Source organism: Podarcis liolepis, assembly GCF_965112155.1.
Source record: "Podarcis liolepis genome assembly, chromosome: 9".
In the NCBI taxonomy this organism is placed as follows: Eukaryota; Metazoa; Chordata; class Lepidosauria; order Squamata; family Lacertidae; genus Podarcis; species Podarcis liolepis.
Window position 1 is genome coordinate 11,846,039 of NC_139564.1, and position 6,364 is coordinate 11,852,402.

Consider the following 6,364-nt stretch of genomic DNA (forward strand, 5'->3'; position numbering starts at 1 on the left):
TCTGGAATTTCATTATGCTTTTGAATAATGTGTGGCTACAATATGAACAGGAAGGATTCTTTCTCCCCCTTCCTTTTGACTAGGTTACAAGTTCCAGCCGCAACACGCATCCTTTACTAATACCAGCAATTTCATGCTTAACGCTCTCTGCAGTGCAGTCATAGTCAACATGGTGCCCTCCAGATGTGGTGGACTACACCTCCCATCATCTCTCACCATTGGCCATGCTGGCTGGAGCTGATGGGAATTGTAGTCCAAAAGAGCACCACATTCGCTATCCCTGCTGCAGTGTCCAGCTAGTAGAGCTTTAGTATGTTGTGACATTATGAAATTCCACCTCCCTCATGACAGCCAATCACACGTGGAGCCCTGCTAGTAGAACTTTAATATATTGTGACATCATGACATCCAGCCCGCCAGGGCTGGATTTGGGTTTGATGAGGCCCTAAGCTACTGAAGGTAATGGGGCCCTTTATATGTCCAGCTGTCCTTTGTCAACAACAAATTGTCGCTGTTTTTTGGTGTTGAGTATATGCTATATGGGAATTTATGGACCTAAGAGGTATCTAAAGCCATTTGCACATAACAAAACAGGTATTTTATCAAAGTAATTGTTGAACTGAAATACAGTTAAGAAGTATATTAATAGTGAAATAATTATTAAGCTCTAACTTAAAATGATTTTTTTATCCATAACAAACTTATTAATGCAAAGACATTGGCATTTGGCAATAACAAAAGTTCCTTTAGAAACACAGTTTACAAAGACTCATAATCTAGTCTCTAGAAACTTGCTATAACATGATATAATAATAGCATATCAGTGATATTTTAGGAAGCAGGTTAGCAGGCGGGGCCCATTAATTATATCATAGGAGCCTACACAACACAACACAACACAAAACAAAACAAAACAAAACAAAACAAAACACTGTTGCTGTATGTAGGTTTTATTTTATTTGTTTTTTATCTTATATTTTGGAAATGTACATCCAGGTATTTTTCCTTTAATTTTTTTTAGGGCCCCCAAGAGAGTGGGGCCCTAAGCTATAGCTTGTTTAGCTTTTAGGTAAATCTGGCACTGCTGTCTGCTCCCATGACAGTCAATCCTGTGTGGAACAAGGACAGGGAAACTTGGAAACTGTTTTACAGTCTGCACTGCTATTGAAGGTCTGAGAACTGCCTGTCACACTTTGCATTTGACCATCTTGTTTCCAGTGGCTTCCACACTTCTTTCTAGAGCTTTAGCACAGTGGGGTCTTTGGGGTTTTTGTTTAGCAGAGCATCTTGGACACTCCCAATTACACTTGGCTACCAGAGTTCAACTTTCCACATTTCCCCGCCAGGGAGCTGCAATGACACTCAGGCAATGTGGGCAGCATTAATTGTCACCTGAGCGCTTGGCAGGTGAGATTGAGATCGATGGAACGAGCAAAAAGCAGCGTTGAGATACAATTGGCGGCTTAACATTCCATTTGTGTACAACCAAAAAAAGAGGCTTGGAAAGGACAAAGGGGAGGGACAATTCCTGCAATTTTCTTGAGCTAGTAGGTTTGCCTGCCACAGGGACTCTGCAATGCTGCAAAGAGGGATGGCCAGTCTGCTGCTAGAGACTCTTCTGACTACAACACAGCTTCATATTAACTTGCCACCAGCTGACCCATTTGTTGTAAGCAACTTCCTCCAGGTACAGTTTTAATCTGGGCTCCTTAGCGTGTTAAGGAATGAGTTAATTCTCCATAAAAAGGTAAAGAGACCCCTGACCATTAGGTCCAGTCATGACCGACTCTGGGGTTGCGGTGCTCATCTCACTTTACTGGCCAAGGGAGCCGGCGTACAGCTTTCGGGTCATGTGGCCAGCATGACTAAGCCGCTTCTGGCGAACCAGAGCAGGGTACGGAAACGCTGTTTACCTTCCCGCTGGAGTGGTACCTATTTATCTACTTGCACTTTGACATGCTTTCAAACTGCTAGGTTGGCAGGAGCAGGGACCAAGGAACAGGTGCTCACCCCATGGTGGGGATTCGAACCGCCGACCTTCTGATCAGCAAGCCCTAGGCTCTGTGGTTTAACCCACAGCGCCACCCACGTCCCTAATTCTCCATAAGATGGTACAAAAGCTTCCCTCCCCGCCAGGATGCAGCTGCAGAGCATTCATGACTGTCATATCTCTGTTGCTGTGCAGATTTTCATGTAGTGTTGGCTCTTATCAGAAGCTCCACTTACAACATTCTGGTGAAGAATTGTGGAGAAGAGCTGGAAAGACTTGTGAAGAAGAAACAGAGGACTGAAGTTGCAGGACTTTGGCAACTTTGGAGCAAGGACTCTGAAAGGTTAAAACCCTCTCTGGGCTCAGAGAGAGGAGCCTTCTTGAAGCAACTAGGTACAGTGTACGTCTAGTGCAGGCATGCCCAAACTTGGCCCTCCAGATGTTTTGGGACTACAATTCCCATCATCCCTAACCACTGGTCCTGTTAGCTAGGGATGATGGGAGTTGTAGTCCGAAAACATCTAGAGGGCCAAATTTGGCCATGCCTGGTCTAGTGTGTTTTGCGTTTACTAAGTAAAACAGCCTCTGCTACACTTTGTCTGTTGTGGGATGTTGAATTGCAGATCAACACGTGAACCAAAACACTGCCATCCTTTATTAGGTGTGAAAATATTGGTGAAAATGGCATACAGAAATGCATTATATTTTTTGCAAAAATGTATATATTAGGCAGAACTGTATACAAATGTGTATATTATGAGAAATTTCTTTTAAAGTGTTGAATTGACATGAGGCCTTTTTTTAAAAAAAGCAAACTGATGTAGAAATTTGGAGAATTGAACTTAAGGCTAGAAAAACGGAAAACTGCTGAAATTGACAAATTTGCTCATTCCTACTTAACGGCTAAACCCTGGAATTTGTTTTCAGTGGTCTAATTCAGCCCTTGTTCATAATGAAAATAGTGCTCTTAAGCACACACAGAGGGCCTTTCTTTTACCACCTAATAACTACCATCATATAGCGTACATAAATATTTCTGTCTGGTTTTTGTTTTCTAAAATAGTGTTGATTTGATGTGCTCCAGACCTTAAATTCATTTTTTTAAACTGATGTTAGCTAGGAACGAGGGATGGAAATATCAAAATCAAACAAACAGTACCCAAGATTAGAGATCAAGGTTTTGGGTGGCGGTCAAGTAAGGTTTATACAAAGTAGACCCGTTGAAGTTAATGGACCTTAACTTGGCCATGTTCATTAATGTCAGTGGTCTACTCTGAGTAAACCTTAGTTGAATGCCTCTGAACATGTGCAGAATCTTTTCTTCTTAAGAAATGGCGAAGGGCTACCATAGCTCAATAGTAGAGCATCCATATTCCATGCAGAAGATCCTAGGATCATTCCCTGGTTGGCATCTCCAACGGGACTGGGAGGGACCCCTGCAAGAAACCCTGGTGAGTCACTGCCAATCAGTGTAAACGATACTGAACTAGATGGACCAATGGTCTGCCTCGATGTAAGGCAGCTTCCTATGGATAATTACAACCAGCTGACATTTTGTGGACAGGGGATTGGGTGCAAAAAGCCTGGTCCTTGCAAAAATAGGTACCGTTGTGTTCTAGGACATTTCTGCCAATGAGCTATTAAAAATGGAGCAGACATGCGGAGGTGGAGAGCTTTGGACGTGGAAGAGACTAAGCCTGGCTCCTTTCCATGGCTAAAGACTGGGAGAAAGAGGTCCATCATTTCTTTGAACTCATCTTGCATTCAGCCAGCTGCATATAAATTTCCTCCGAACTCATCAAGCCCTCACTGTTTGGCCTCCACTGACTGATACTGCCTCATCATACTTAATCTAGGGTGAAATTTCCTCGTCTGAGCTAAATTACTCGCAGCCATCAAGGGAAGCGATATTTATTTTTCGCGGGGCTAATGACCTGTCCCCCGGACCCACCCACTGATGGTTATTTACTAGGCCCCAGATGCTTGAACTCAAAATGAGTGCTAATGTCAGCAGGAACCATCCCTCATCCAGCCCTCTGATTGAATTGGAGCCTTCCCATTGACATTGACTCGGTGACTTTTAAGGCCATTAGCCTCGGTGAGAGATGAACCTCTCGTCATCGCTTTGACGCTGACAGCTGATTAGCAACAAATGACAAGCCGGGAAAGGGGGCTTTTCTTGGGCAGAGGGGCAGAGGGGCAGAGGGAGAAGAACGGGTGACCAGAGGCAGAGGCTGAGAAAGGCAAAGAAAAACCTGGGGGTGGAATAACACGTAGCCAAAATGCGTGTGTGTTTGAAGTGCATGTTTTGCAACAGCAGCCCTATAGGGTAGCCCCCATCTTGCAGGTGTCGGGGCTGAGAGATAGGCACTTATGTATTGTGTTCAGAACTGATGCAGAATTTGAACGAGGGGATTTCCCCTTTTATAGCTCAGGGGCAGAGTACCTGTAAATAGTGATAGAGCTGTTTGCTGAAACCCCAAGCTGCCATGATGCACATGCAAAAATGAGAGCTGGGGAATGGTTGTGTTCAAACGAGATGTGCCAGTAAATGTGTGATTGCATACAACACAGCAGCCATGGGGTTAATGGCCAATGGAGGCATCCCTCCTGGCCCAACACAAGGTGATTTGCAAATATAGCTTCACAAGTGGGATCTGAAATGAAAAGTCGAACCACACCTTATGTTAAATGTGCAACATGCACTCCCTTCCCTTTTAAAAAAAATGCAAATTGAGTGTGTGTGGAGGGGCAATGTGAGTTTTAACTCTCTCCTAGTGAGCCATTACCCCCTCAAAAAATGCTCTTGCATTATTTTCCTGGAAGATGTTTAGTAGGGCCAATTCTGGGGTGATTTCTAATACTTGCTTAGTTATTTTACATATTTCTCATATGGTTGTTGTCCAGAATAGTTGGATTTTGGGACACTCCCACCACATGTGGAGGTATGTGCCTGTGGAGGTGCACCCTCTTCAGCATTTTGGTGCGGTTCCTGGGCATATTAGCGCTGGTTTCCTTGGTTTAGGTACCACCTGTAGGTACTGTATTTTTTGCTCTATAAGACTCACTTTTTCCCTCCTAAAAAGTAAAGGGAAATGTGTGTGCGTCTTATGGAGCGAATGCAGGCTGTGCAGCTATCCCAGAAGCCAGAACAGCAAGAGGGATTGCTGCTTTCACTGCACAGCGATCCCTCTTGTTGTTCTGGCTTCTGAGATTCAGAATATTTTTTTTCTTATTTTCCTCCTCCAAAAACTAGGTGCGTCTTGTGGTCTGGTGCGTCTTATAGAGCGAAAAATACGGTAAGTTTCAAAGTGAGTTCTTTTCTTTTCGTTACAAATCAATATGGCGAACCTGATCCAAAACACCCACCCACCCCACTCACACATGAAGACAAAGATCACCACAGCCAATCACAAACAAACAACCACACCCTAGGCCAACCCCAACCTCTCTCACCACCAAAGAAACACAAGTGAATAGCAGAAAACCTGCACATGCAACGATGACACAAAACCCCACATATATTAAGTATAATAGAAACATCGCCACCTGCCCCTGCCCCCACTCACCTTCCCCCACCTCTTTCCCCCCTTTCTTCCTAATGTTTCAACAAATGAAACTGATCTGTCAAAAAATTGTTACTTGAAAAAAAGAGACATTGCACACACTTTTGTAAACCAAGAAAATCTTTAATAAAAATACATTTTTAAATAAAAGTTCTCTGTGGTGCCAATGTTGGCATTTTTCTAAGGCAAATTGTCACAGGGGGCTGTTTTCATGGGGGTGATGTGGTGGAGGAGGGGAGGATTAGACTTCCTCCATGGGCTGCGTTCCCAGTAGTAATTGCCCCTCCCCCACCACTCAATATCAATTAAAAAATAAATAAATCTGATGCTAGGCTGACACTGTGGCTGTGTGAAGTGCTCCTCTTCAGTGTTCCAGCCAGCCATGCCTTCCATCAGAATACTCCAATCCGTCCCCACCCCTGACACTTGGTATGTTCGCTCCTCATTGTGCAATCTTTTTTGGAGGGGCTCCCTCTCTGGAGTGCTGCTGCTTCCTTTTAACTTTTTTATCTACATAAATTTATCTACATAAATTTTTATCTACATAAATATCTACATAAATTAAATGTGAAGTATTGGTTGTGCTTAGAATAGATTTAGGAAAGATTTAGAAAACTTATTGATTAGAATATTTGTGTGAGATTGTATGGGAATAATACGGAATAACAGATACAATCTTGCACAAAATGTATATAGGAAGTGCAGTGTAAGCGATGGAAGTCAATCAATGAAATCTTGTTAATATTTTCATATTGAGATATTTGTAGAATAAATTTGGAAGAAATTCTTCCAACTTTTCTTTTTTCTC

At 43.1% G+C, this 6,364-nt stretch overlaps 1 long non-coding RNA gene across 1 annotated transcript; it reads left to right on the forward strand.

The window, feature by feature from the left end:
• Positions 1-402: 402 nt before the first annotated feature.
• Positions 403-5,546, forward strand: LOC310686052. The gene is made up of 4 exons (XR_014515683.1): positions 403-459; positions 2,186-2,383; positions 3,610-5,033; positions 5,295-5,546. It is a non-coding gene; the product is annotated as an uncharacterized lncRNA (long non-coding RNA).
• Positions 5,547-6,364: the final 818 nt, after the last annotated feature.